This window comes from Arachis hypogaea, chromosome 9 (genome assembly GCF_003086295.3).
Source record: "Arachis hypogaea cultivar Tifrunner chromosome 9, arahy.Tifrunner.gnm2.J5K5, whole genome shotgun sequence".
NCBI lineage: Eukaryota > Viridiplantae > Streptophyta > Magnoliopsida > Fabales > Fabaceae > Arachis > Arachis hypogaea.
In genome coordinates this window covers 71,450,342-71,464,092 of record NC_092044.1, presented here as the reverse complement: position 1 = coordinate 71,464,092, position 13,751 = coordinate 71,450,342, and the positions used below count along the sequence as shown (strand labels likewise).

The window sequence follows — 13,751 nt, the reverse complement described above, 5'->3', positions numbered from 1 at the left end:
AATTGGAAGTCCGAATGCACTGTTAATTAATAGTCATGTGTTAGTTTGAACCTTTTCAATTATGCATTTTATGTTTTATTGCTTAGGTCTATGATTTCTGGTTTAAGTGTTACTGCATCATGCCATTACTTATTGTATGCTTGTCTTTTAAATCAAATGAAAAAGAGAATGATTGTGTTTTAAATAGACCAGAGTGGAGTTCATAATATGGAAGTGCATTCATGAATCTTTGGTGTGATCATAAGTTAGCTAAGTTGGTTCGACCATAAGGTGGGGATGACAACTATCTGGCCTGAATACTATACTTTGAATATTCCCATGAGACTAAGTAAATAACAAGATCCTAATAAGAGAAAGGGAAAGAACACTTAAAGTAAAAAACAAAAGAAAAAGAGTAAGCAATATGGCTAGGCACCAATGGTTTTAATCTTAAGGCATGTGTCTGTGGTGTTCCTGTGTGAGGGATTTACTTGGATGAATAAGCTCCTAGGGGTGCCTTATCACTTGGTAACTTGGGTTAACTAACTCGGGATTATCAGCTGAAAGTCCACTATCAAGAGTAACCCTCACTACAGAGCATTTAGTAACCCAAAGAGGTGCTGGACACCAAGGTCTCAAGAAGGAAAATAAATGAACCAGATGCCTGTGGTGTATATGTATGGGGGAGAGACTTGAGGGAGTAAGTCCTTAGGGGTGTCTCAACACTTAGCACCTTGAACCAACTGATTCGGGAGTGTTGGCTGAAAGCTTATCTTAAAGAGTTGCCCCCTTACAGAGCACTTAGCTTGAAGAACACAAATAAGCCCTGGAATGACAATAAAAGGATCAATAAAAGTCTCATGGGATGTAAGCAAAATCAGTGTTTTAGGACATGATAAAGGTCTGAAAGCCAGTAATGGAATGAACCTAAGTTGCTATGCATGAAACCACCATAAAATCAGTGACATGACTTCCACAAGAATGACTCATTTCTCTTGGCATTCCATTCATCATTCCCTTGTTCCAGAACTTGCTTAGAGACAAGCAAGCTTTAAGTTTGGTGTTGTGATGCCAGGGCATCTTGGCCAGTTTCACTGACCTTTTCTTTACTATTTTTAAGGTAGTTTCATGCATTTCTTTAGGAAATAAGCTAGTTTTGGGTAGATATTCACTTACACCTTGATTCAAGCATACATTGTGAATTTTACATGATTTCATGAGGATTTTGCATGAGTTTAATAACAAATTGTATGTTGCATTACCCATGACTTGGACTAGAACTTTGATGCACTCTATTGCTTGATTTCAGGACTAAAGGAAGCAAGGAAGAACCACTTAGCAGTCACGTTAATCTAATTAACGTTACCACTAACGTGGAATGGGAGGTAACTTGCAAAGTTAATGAGAAAAGTGATTGCCAATAATGCTCTCGAAGCCATCATTACCCACGTTAAGAGTCACGTTAACTAAGTTAACGTGAACTCTAACGTGAAGATGGGACTTTGAGCCAACGTTAGTGACACTTAACATTATCACTAACGTTGGCCAATGATCATAAGTGGCTACGTTAGAGTCCATGTTAACTTAGTTAACGTGGCCTCTAACGTTAAAAGGGGGAAGGAAGCCAACGCTAGTGACACTCAACATTGTCACTAACGTTGGCCTAAGGTGCAATGTACCACGTTAACTCCCACGTTAACTTGGTTAACGTGGGAGCTAACGTAAGAGGCAAGGGTGGTCGACAACGTTAGTGACACCCAACATTGTCACTAACGTTGGAAGCAACCACAAAACCCCAAGGAGCCACGTTAACTTCCACGTTAACTGAGTTAACGTGGAAAGCTAACGATGATGAGTGAAAGATGAGCCAACATTAGTGACACTCAACATTGTCACTAATGTTGGGGATGGCTAAGAATGGCCACGTTAGAAGCCACGTTAACCTAGTTAACGTGGACTCTAACGTGAGACATAGGGGCACATTGGAACGTTAGTGACAATGTTGAATATCACTAACGTTCTCGAAGGTTGGCAAGGCCACGTTAACCTAGTTAACGTGGACTCTAACGTGAGACATAGGGGCACATTGGAACGTTAGTGACAATGTTGAGTGTCACTAACGTTCTCGAAGGATGGCAAGGCCACGTTAGAAGCCACGTTAACCTAGTTAACGTGGGATCTAACGTGAGGCAAAGGGGTACATTGGAACGTTAGTGACAATGTTGAGTGTCACTAACGTTCTCGAACTCATTCTTTCACTAAAACGTTAACACCCCTAACGTCCTGAGCTAAAGTCTCTGCCCACTTCACACTTTCTCTCTGCAAGTAAACCCAAGCCCAAATGAAGAAAAGAATTGCTTCAAACTCAAGATCTAAATGCCCAAGACTTTTAAGAACCAACTAGAAGCTGAGAAGAGTAGTATATATAGGAGTAGCTTTGAATTATTAGGGAGTTCTGGAAAGTTGCGGAAAAGTGGGGAAAATAGAACTACTCTCTGTATTTTACTCTGCTCTTCTAGTTCCATAATGGACTCTCCATCTTTGTTTTCATTTTCTAGAGCTATGAACAACTAAACCCCTTTCATTGGGTTAGGGAGCTCTGTTGTAAGTTGATGGATCAATACTAATTTTCATTCTTCTTCTTCTATCTTTTCTCTTGATTTTACTTGAAAGCTTTCGATCTTCATCCCATTGGGTAGTTATCTTGGAAAAGAAGCTATTCAAACTTGGATCTCTTCTGAACCTTGAAAGAGAAATGAAGAGATCAAGCTAGAAATGCTTTCTCATGCTGGACCAAATTGGGTTTGGATGGATATGTGACTATAATCCTCTCAATACTTGATTTGGGAAATGCATGTGGTATAATCAGTGACCACACTTCATCTCTTCTCATGAGCAACTGACCAAGGAATTGGCTATTGATCAAGATTTGAGAGATTGAATTGCAAGAAATTGTAATTCAATCAATTAAGATTGCCAAGGAGATCAATGAGTGCATTGATTGAGGAAGAGATGAAAATGAACTTGATCCAGAGAATTGCAACATCTCCTGCGCCCAATGAATTCCCCAATTCTGATCTCACCCATTCTCTTTAATTTCTGCATTTACTTTCATGAGCAAACACCCCATTCCCATTTACGATTCTGCAATTTACTTTCAGTCATTTACTTTCAGCACTTTAATTCTAGCATTTACTTTTTCTGTTATTTACATTCCCGCCATTTTAATTTCTGCAAATCTCAACCCAAATTCTGAATTCGCTCAACTAGAACTTTCTTCTAATTAAAGTTGCTTGATCAATCAATCCCTGTGGGATTCGACCTCACTCTATTGTGAGTTTTTACTTGACACAAATTCGGTACACTTGCCGAAGGAAATTTGTTGAGAGACAGTTTCCACTTGCATCAATTATGTTATGAGCCGGATGGCTGTATTAATATGGAATTATGGCTGAGAATGAATATGTATGATTATTGATTTGATAATGTGATTATTGCAATTCCAATTATCTGATATACGAGTTTTCCTGGGTGAAAGCAGTGGCTAGCCATCACGTGCTCCAAATTGAGACTTGATACTCTGCTGACCCTATATCGTAAGTGTGGCCAAACACTGAAAGTTTCGGATGAGCTCGCCCCCGTGGATAAACACAAGTGTAGGTGTTATATGTTTATGTTTGAGAATTACTCGAGTTGGAGATGCACAACAGAGGGACATTCCAATGGTTAGCTACCAAGACTTGTCGTGTTGGCTTTATAACTGACAGATGAGACTCATCAGCCAATAGGACAAGCATGCATCATATGCATCTATATATTTGTTTGGTGTGTTTTCTTTGGAATGCCTAATTGATTGCATAACTACTTGCTACTTGATTATCTGCTGTATATGCTTTCTACCTGTGATTTCCTTGTATGTAATAAATGTGTTTGTAACAATTATTTTCAGTGGCAGTTGAGAGGTTCGAAGGAGTTGGATTGGGGAGTGTTAGATAGTCTGAAGACCCTTAGCTAGTTGCCTATTTCATTTTCATGGTTTAGTTGTGTTTATAAGCTTTAATTATATGTCAGAAGTTCTAGGATTGCCTTTGGCTTTCCCAAGACATTATATGTTAGATATGTGGGCACTGTTACCATGCTGAGAACCTTTGGTTCTTACCCCATACGTATTTTGTGGTTTTCAGATGCAGGATGTGAGGTACCTCGCTGAGGCATGCTGGAAGCTTTTGATTAGCGAAGATCCTTATCTTTTGGGGCTTTATTTTGGTTATATGTATTTATATAGATATTTATTATCTCTACTGCTTATGTATATGCTATATAAACTCCTCTTAGAGGTTATTTTGGAGAAACAGGTTCTGTAACTCTGTATTTTGCGTTTCTTTTGGGTTCTTACATATATGTATGTATACTTATGTGCTTGGGCTAGTTATCTTTGCGAACCGAGTTTTGAGATTTGTTATCTGTATTTTGGCACTCTTTTGTATATATTCGTGTTAGCTTATCTTTTACCTTGCTTCGTTTACGTTATCGATTCGGGAGTGTTGCACTTTTTTGTTTAACGTTTTTGTTTGTAAACTTTCCTTCAAAGACTCCTAGTTATAAATCTTTTCTTCACTATATTATGTATAATTTTACTTTTAGAGGTCGCAATACCTCACCACCTCTGTCTTATGACTTGAGCATAAGGCTTTGTGTGGTAGGGTGTTACACGGGACTTGTGTGTACGCACAGGGTTGTGTGCGTACGCACACTAGCCGAATCTCATCTTATGCATATGCACACATTGGTGTGCTTTTCTCCTTTGTTTCTCCATGTATTCTACCATTTGCATGCTTTCCTTCCTCTTTTTCCAAGTCGTTCCTGCCTATTTAACATGAAATAACTCAACAAAATATATCAAGGCATCGAATGGAATAAAAGTGGAATTAAATTGATCAATTAAGGCACAAAAAAACATGTTTTTACATTTAGGCATAATTTAGAGAGAAATCACAAAAGTATGCTATTCATGTGAATAAATGTTAGTTTATATGATGAAATCAACTCGATTTAGGCTAAAATTTACCATCAAATATGGACTCATCAATTCCTCCACACTTAAACAATGGCATGTCCTCATGCTAATCACAATTAAAGGAGAAGGATACAAGGGTAGGCAACTTATAGAATGAAACTACCTACATGCATGCAACTATGCTAAATGCTAGCTACTTCTATCTATACCACGATTTTCTATTAATTTGGCAAAACAGGCAAACAATTTTCATTCAATCAAAATAGAGAATTAGGGATAAAACAAGCAAACAATACAATGGAATCAAAATCCAAAGAATTAATTTAAATTTCTAAATTGAGCAATGATGAGCGGATAATTTATACGCTTTTCGGCATTGTTTTTAGATAGTTTTTAGTAGGATATAGTTACTTTTAGGATGTTTTCATTAGTTTTTATCCTAAATTCACATTTCTGGACTTTACTATGAGTTTGTGTGTTTTTCGGTGATTTTAGGTATTTTCTGGCTGAAATTGAGGGACCTGAGCAAAACTCTGATAAAAGGCTGACAAAGGACTGCTGATGCTATTAGATTCTGACCTTCCTGCACTCGAAATGGATTTTCTGGAGCTACAGAACTCCAAACGACGCGCTCTCAATGGCGTTGGAAAGTAGACATCCAGAGATTTTTAGCAATATATAATAGTTCATACTTTATTCGTGATTAGATGACGTAAACTGGCGCTCAACGCCAGTTCCATGTTGCATTCTGAAGTCAAACGCCAGTAGCTAGTCTAGTATAAATCGGACATTTTACTATTATACTCAGTGTCTTTTGACCACGTTACATCTTTGGTCTCGGTTTTATTCCATTATTCATCTGAGGAGACTATTGATCACGTTTTGGGAGCTGGCCATTCGGCCATGCCTGAACCTTCATCACTTATGTATTTTCAACGGTGGAGTTTCTACACACCATAGATTAAGGGTGTGGAGCTCTGCTGTACCTTGAGTTTTAATGCAATTACTACCATCTTTTATTAAAATTCAATCTTATTTCTGTTCTAAGATACTACTCGTGCTTCAACCTGATGGATGTGATGATCCGTGACACTCATCATCATCCGTCCCTATGAACGCGTGCCTGACAACCACTTCCGTTCTACAAGCGAAAGCTATAGTGTGTATCTCTTGGATTCCTGATGCACGATGCATGGTTGCCCTTGCCTGACAATCGAGCCTTCCATTTCGTGAGATCAGAGTCTTCGTGGTATAAGCTAGAATTGATGACAGCATTCATGAGAATCCGGAAAGTCTAAACCTTGTCTATGGTATTCCGAGTAGGATTCTGGAATTGAATGACTGTGACGAGCTTCAAACTTGCAATTGTTGGGCGTGATGACAAACGCAAAAGAATCAATGGATTCTATTCTGACATGATCGAGAACTGACAGATGATTAGTCGTGCTGTGACAGAGAATTTGGACCTTTTTCACTGAGAGGATGGGATGTAGCCATTGACAACGGTGATGCCCTACATACAGCTTGCCATCGAAAGGAATAAGAAGGATTGAAAGAAAGCAGTAGGAAAGCAGAGATTCAACAGGAACAAGCATTTCTATGCACTTATCTGAAATTCTCACTAATGATCTACATAAGTTTTTCTATCTTTATTTTCTGTTTATTTACTATTATTATTCGAAAACTCTATCACCATTTATTATCTGCCTGACTGAGATTTACAAGATGACCATAGCTTGCTTCGTACCAACAATCTCTGTGGGATCGACCCTTACTCACGTAAGGTTTATTACTTGGATGACCCAGTACACTTGCTGGTTAGTTGAGCGAAGTTGTGAAATTATGTTTAGACCATGGTATTGAGCACCAAGTTTTTGGGGCCATTACCGGGGAATCAGTTTCGAACAACAATTTAAGTATGAATCACAATTTCGTCCACCAAGTTTTTGGCGCCGTTGCCGGGGATTGTTCGAGTATGGACAATTGCGGTTCATCTTGTTGCTCAGATTAGGTAATTTTCTTTTTTATTTTGTTTTCAAAAAGTTTTCAAAAATATTTTTCAAAAATTTCCCTTTATTTTCGAAAATTCCTTCAGAGTTTTTAAGAATAAATTCTAGAGTTTCAAAATAGTATGCTGAAGCTTGGCTTGCCATCAAGCTTTAGACTAACCTGCTATGATTCCTGGGATTTTGATTGAGGACTTTGAATTCATTACTTCCTTTTTCCTATATATTTTTCGAAAAATATAAAAAAATAATAAAATCATAAAAATAAAAAATATTTTGTGTTTCTTGTTTGAGTCTTGAGTCAATTTTTAAGTTTGGTGTCAATTGCATTTTTTCTAAAAATTTATGCATTTTTCGAAAATTCATGCATTCATAGTGTTCTTCATGATCTTCAAGTTGTTCTTGGTAAGTCTTCTTGTTTGATCTTGATGTTTTCTTATTTTGTGTCTTTTGTTGTTTTTCATGTGCATTTTTGCATTCATAGTGTCTAAACATTAAATATTTCTAAATTTGGTGTTTTGCATGTTTTCTTTACATCAAAATTTTTCAAAAATATGTTCTTGATGTTCATCATGATCTTCAAAGTGTTCTTGGTGTTCATCTTGATATTCATAGTGTTCTTGCATGCATCATGTGTTTTGATTCATAATTTTCATGTTGTGAGTTATTTTTTATGTTTTTCTCGCTCATAATTAAAAATTCAAAAATCAAAAAAATATATTTTCCTTAATTCTCTCAAAATTTCGAAAATTTGAGTTGACTTAGTCAAATTTTTTTAAAATTAGTTGTTTCTTGTAAGTCAAGTCAAATTTTCAAATTTTAAAAATTTTATCTTTTTAAAATTTTTTCAAAAATTAAATATTTTTCATTTTTCTTATTAATTTACGAAAATCCTTTAAAATATTTTTCAAAAATCTTTTTCTTAGTTTTATCTTTATTTTCGAAAATTATGTTAACAATTAATATGATTGATTCAAAAATTTGAAGTTTGTTACTTTCTTGTTAAGAAAGGTTCAATCTTTAAATTCTAGAATCTTATTTTTTAGTTTCTTGTTAGTAAAGTAATCAATTTTAATTTTAATCTTATCTTTTATATCATATCTTTTTCAAAATTTTATCTTTTTTTAAAAATTTGATTTTAAAATATCTTTTCTAACTTCTTATCTTCTTATCTTTTCAAATTTGACTTTCAAATCTTTTTCAACTAACTATTTGACTTTTTGTTTATTTCTTATCTTTTTCAAAATCACCTAAAAACTTTTCTCTCTCTAATTTTCGAAAATATCTCCCTCTTTTTCAAAAATTCTTTTTAATTAATTAATTGTTTTAAATTTTAATTTTAATTTTATTTCTTATCTTAATTTTCGAAAATCAATAACTCATTTTCAAAATTATTTTTGAAAACTTCTATCTCTCATCTTATTCTATTTATTTATTTATTTATTTATTCATTCTTCTTCACTCTTATTCCCTTTCTTCTTCTACTAACATAAAGGAATCTCTATACTGTGACATAGAGGATTCCTCTTCCTTTTCTGTTCTCTTCTTTCTCATATGAGCAGGAATAAGGAAAAAGGCATTCTTGTTGAATGATCCTGAACCTGAAAGGACTCTGAAGAGGAAACTAAGAGAAGCTAAATTACAACAATCCAGATACAACCTTACTGAAATTTTCGAACAAGAAAAGGATATGTCAGCCGAACCCAACAACAATAATGCAAGGAGGATGCTTGGTGATTATACTACACCTACTTCCAAGTTTGATGGAAGAAGCATCTCAATTCCTGCCATTGGAGCAAACAATTTTGAGCTGAAATCTCAACTAGTTGCTCTAATGCAACAAAACTGCAAGTTTCATGGACTTCCATCAGAAGATCCCTACCAGTTTTTAACTAAGTTCTTGCAGATCTGTGAGACTGTTAAGACTAATGGAGTAGATCCTGAAATCTACAGGCTCATGCTTTTCCCTTTTGCTGTAAGAGACAGAGCTAGAACATGGTTGGACTCACAACCTAAGGATAGCCTGGATTCTTGGGATAAGCTGGTCACGGCCTTCTTGGTTAAGTTCTTTCCTCCTCAAAAGCTGAGCAAGCTTAGAGTGGATGTTCAGACCTTCAAGCAAAAAGATGGTGAATCCCTCTATGAAGCTTGGGAAAGATACAAGCAGATGACCAAAAAGTGTCCTTCTGACATGTTTTCAGAATGGACCATGATAGATATATTCTATTATGGTCTGTCTGAGTTTTTTAAGATGTCACTGGACCACTCTGCAGGTGGATCCATTCACCTAAAGAAAACGCCTACAGAAGCTTAGGAACTTATTGAAATGGTTGAAAATAACCAATTCATGTACACTTCTGAGAGGAATTCCGTGAATAATTCGACGCCTCAGAGGAAGGGAGTTCTTGACATTAATGCTCTGAATGCCATCTTGGCTCAGAACAAAATGTTGACTCAGCAAGTCAACATGATTTCTCAAAGTTTGAATGGATGGCAAAATGCATCCAATAGCACTAAAAAGGCATCTTCTGAAGAAGAAGCTTATGATCCTGAAAACCCTGCAATGGCAGAGGTAAATTACATGGGAGAAGCCTTTGGCAACACCTATAACCCCTCATGGAGAAATCATCCAAATTTCTTATGGAAGGATCAACAAAAGCCTCAACAAGGCTTTAATAATGGGGGAAGAAACAAGTTTAGCAATAGCAAGCCTTTTCCATAATCTTCTCAGCAACAGACAGAGAATTCTGAGCAGAGCACCTCTAACTTAGCAAACATAGTCTCTAATTTGTCTAAGGCCACTTTAAGTTTCATGAGTGAAACAAGGTCCTCCATCAGAAATTTGGAGGCACAAGTGGGCCAGTTGAGTAAGAAAGTCACTGAAACTCCTCCTAGTACTCTCCCAAGCAATACTGAAGAAAATCCAAAAAGAGAGTGCAAGGCCATTGATGTAATCAATATGGCCGAACCTAGAGAGGAAGGAGAGGACATGAATTCCAATGAGGAATACCTCATGGGACGTCTCTCAAGCAAGAAGGAGTTCCCTATTGAGGACCCAAAGGAATCTGAGGCTCATATAGAGACCATAGAGATTCCATTAAACCCCCTTCTGCCATTCATGAGCTCTGAAGACTATTCTTCCTCTGAAGAGGATGAAGATGTAACTGGAGACTATTAATCATGTTACATCTTTGGTCTCGATTTTATTCCATTATTCATCTGAGGAGACTATTAATCACGTTTTGGGGGCTGGCCTTTCGGCCATGCCTGAACCTTCATCACTTATGTATTTTCAACGGTGGAGTTTCTACACACCATAGATTAAGAGTGTGGAGCTCTACTGTACCTCGAGTTTTAATGCAATTACTACCATCTTTTATTCAAATTCAATCTTATTTCTATTCTAAGATACTACTCGTACTTCAACTTGATGGATGTGTTGATCCGTGACACTCATCATCATCCGTCCCTATGAACGCATGCCTGACAACCACTTCCGTTCAACAAGCGAAAGCTAGAGTGTGTATGTCTTGGATTCCTGATGCACGACGCATGGTTGCCCTCGCCTGACAACCGAGCCTTTCATTCCGTGACATCAGAGTCTTCGTGGTATAAGCTAGAATTGATGGCGGCATTCATGAGAATCCGAAAAGTTTAAACCTTTTCTGTGGTATTCCGAGTAGGATTCTGGGATTGAATGACTGTGAAGAGCTTCAAACTCGCGATTGTTGGGCGTGATGACAAACGCAAAAGAATCAATGGATTCTATTTTGACATGATCGAGAACTGATAGATGATTAGCCGTGCCGTGATAGGGCATTTGGACCTTTTTCACCGAGAGGATGGGATGTAGCCATTGACAACGGTGATGCCCTACATACAGCTTGTCATGGAAAGGAATAAGAAGGATTGAAAGAAAGCAGTAGGAAAGTAGAGATTCAATAGGAACAAGCATCTCTATGCACTTATCTGAAATTCTCACCAATGATTTACATAAGTTTTTCTATCTTTATTTTTTGTTTATTTACTATAATTATTCGAAAACTCTATCACCATTTATTATCCGCCTGACTGAGATTTACAAGATGACCATAGCTTGCTTCATACCGACAATCTCTGTGGGATCGACCCTTACTCACGTAAGGTTTATTACGTGGACGACCCAGTACACTTGCTGGTTAGTTGAGCGAAGTTGTGAAATTATGTTTAGACCATGGTATTGAGCACCAAGTTTTTTGGGCCATTACCGGGGAATCAATTTCGAACAACAATTTAAGTATGAATCACAATTTCGTCCACCAAGCAACTTGCAAGCAAACACAAAACAAGAGGTGGAAACATAGAATTGAGCAATAGAATGCCTCACCGAATGTGTATACAGTCTAATCGCTCAGTGTTTAGGGTTCAATCACTTAAGTCTCCTCTAATCATGCTTTATAGAATTTTCTATTTATCTAACAATCAACAAGTATTTGATGCAAGAATACAAATGTCATGAGGACTTTAGAGGGTTGTAATGGGGTTAGGGTTAAGGTAGGATGATGTGGTCAAGTAGACTAATATATTGAATTTTTGATTATCTTAAGTATCCACCTAACCTATTTCAACCTAATCACTAAAATGCAATTCTAACTACACACTACTCTCTTTTTACACACATTCATACATTCTTTCTCCTTCAATCTACATATGCATTCCATATTCAATTTTCTTTTCTTTGGGATTACCTTTGTCCCCTTTTGTTATTATTTTTTCATTTCATTTTTTCTTTTCTATTTCTATGACAAATGCATATGGTTAAAGAAAATTGGCATATGAATGTGCATCCATTTTCCAAACATTTCAATGAATATTCAAAATAAACTTTTATTCTCTCTCCCAATGTCTCCCAAAATCTTTCCACACTTAAATGACACACACACCTCAACCTGAACAAATCACAGATACAATTCAAGGTTATTCTTGGTTGTTTGGTTAGAGTTAGTGATGTGGTAACAATTGGAACCAAGGAGAATTAAAAAGGCTTAAAAGTGGCTCACAATGGTAGATATAAGGGTTTGGCTATACGGGTTAGTAAGCTTAAATTCAAAAATAGCCTCAATCATGCTAAATGCATTCAAACATCAAATATCGAAAATAAAGAATTAAGCAAACGCAAGATTACATTCATAGAAGGAGCATAACACACTGAATAAAATTTGTGGTTAGAATGCACAACCACCCATTAAAAGCCCAACAACTCGTAAGGTTGTTTGTTCTATCTCTTTTCTATGCTCCACAAAACAATTCAAACAAGTTTAAAAATAATTTTTTGAATCGAATCAATGGAATGCCCCAAAAGAGATTTCTTGAAAATTTTTATTCTTTTTACCAAATTTATTATCTATGTATGTATGCATGATATGTTGGATGAATTTCAAAATTTCCAGCTCATTTCTTAATTTTACTATCCAAAAATCATCAAGAACATTTAGGAAAAACATGAACTAGATACTATCTACTATTCACAATATCCAATCACATCTACCATCTATAGCATATGTACTAAACAAAATGCAAATGCGATAACTACAATAAGACTAGAAATAGACTAATATAAGCAAAATAAGAGAAGTACAATGCAATAGTTAAAAGTACTAACAAATATTCACAAAGCATAATAGCTAAAAAAAGTGCAAAGTATTCAAAAAGAGAGATTTATGCCCCACAATCACGAATCCTTCCCCGACACTTAATCATTGCACGGTCCTCTGTGCATGCACACAATCCAGGGGGTATAGAGGCTTTGAAGCTCCACCTTTAGCAGGTGGAGGCGAGGACTTAGGCTGCTGATAGACGATCATATCCAAAATCGTCTCGGCCTTTCCATCCTCATCATCCTCCTCCTCTACTACCGACTCAGGTGAAGCAGCAGGAACTAGGCCAGGATCGCTTCCCTCGAGCTTTGTTGCCAACCAGTCAAAACGCCTTGCATTGAGGCGCCCATTGCGAATCTCATAACCATCGATGGGAAGGGAATGTTGAACTTCTTTTCTGGTTCACCTTCCACATCGACTCGCGAATCAAAGGCAAGATAGCTATCTTCTTACCCTTCAGAATAGACCAAAGAAGCACAACAACTCGGACTCGGATGTGGGTGGTATGGGTGCTAGGAAGTAGGTAATCAGCCAGTATCTGTTGCCATATCCTAGCCTCGGGAGTGAGATCAGAACATGCAATGCTAATGGGGGCAGCTTTTTCCCCCGCACTATACTCTCAACGGGCCTCAGGACAGCCGATCTTCTTCAAAATAGAATCCAAAGAAGTCTTTCCCTTAATCACATCTGCCTTAATCTTCTGATAAGCATCTCGGCTAGGTGGGATGTGAGGAATCTTCAAGAAGGCTTCAAAAGCTTGATTAGAAGTATCCAATTGCTTCCCTCGAAGGAATACCGTCTTCGCTTTCCAAGCCAGGAGATTGGCATTGATGAGTGAAAAAGAAATTATTGTCAGCTTAGAATTCCTTCTCGGTAAAAGAGAAATAACCTCGTTGCAATTATAGTTCCAAATCGACAAGTAATGCTCAATTAAAGTTTAATTTTTTTATCACGAGTGCAAACCAATAAAAATACCGAGAGTATTAGATCTCGGGTCATCTCTCAAAGGAATTGCAGTGAGGTATGTACATTATTGGTTATGGTATCTGATGAGCGGATAATTTATACGCTTTTTGGCATTGTTTTTAGGTAGTTTTTAGTAAGTTCAAGCTA

General features: G+C 36.8%; 1 non-coding gene across 1 annotated transcript; it reads right to left on the bottom strand.

Moving 5' to 3' along the window:
* Positions 1 to 9,091: 9,091 nt before the first annotated feature.
* On the bottom strand, positions 9,092 to 9,195 carry LOC112713589 (small nucleolar RNA R71). The gene has a single exon (XR_003158560.1). It is a non-coding gene; the product is annotated as a small nucleolar RNA R71 (small nucleolar RNA).
* Positions 9,196 to 13,751: the final 4,556 nt, after the last annotated feature.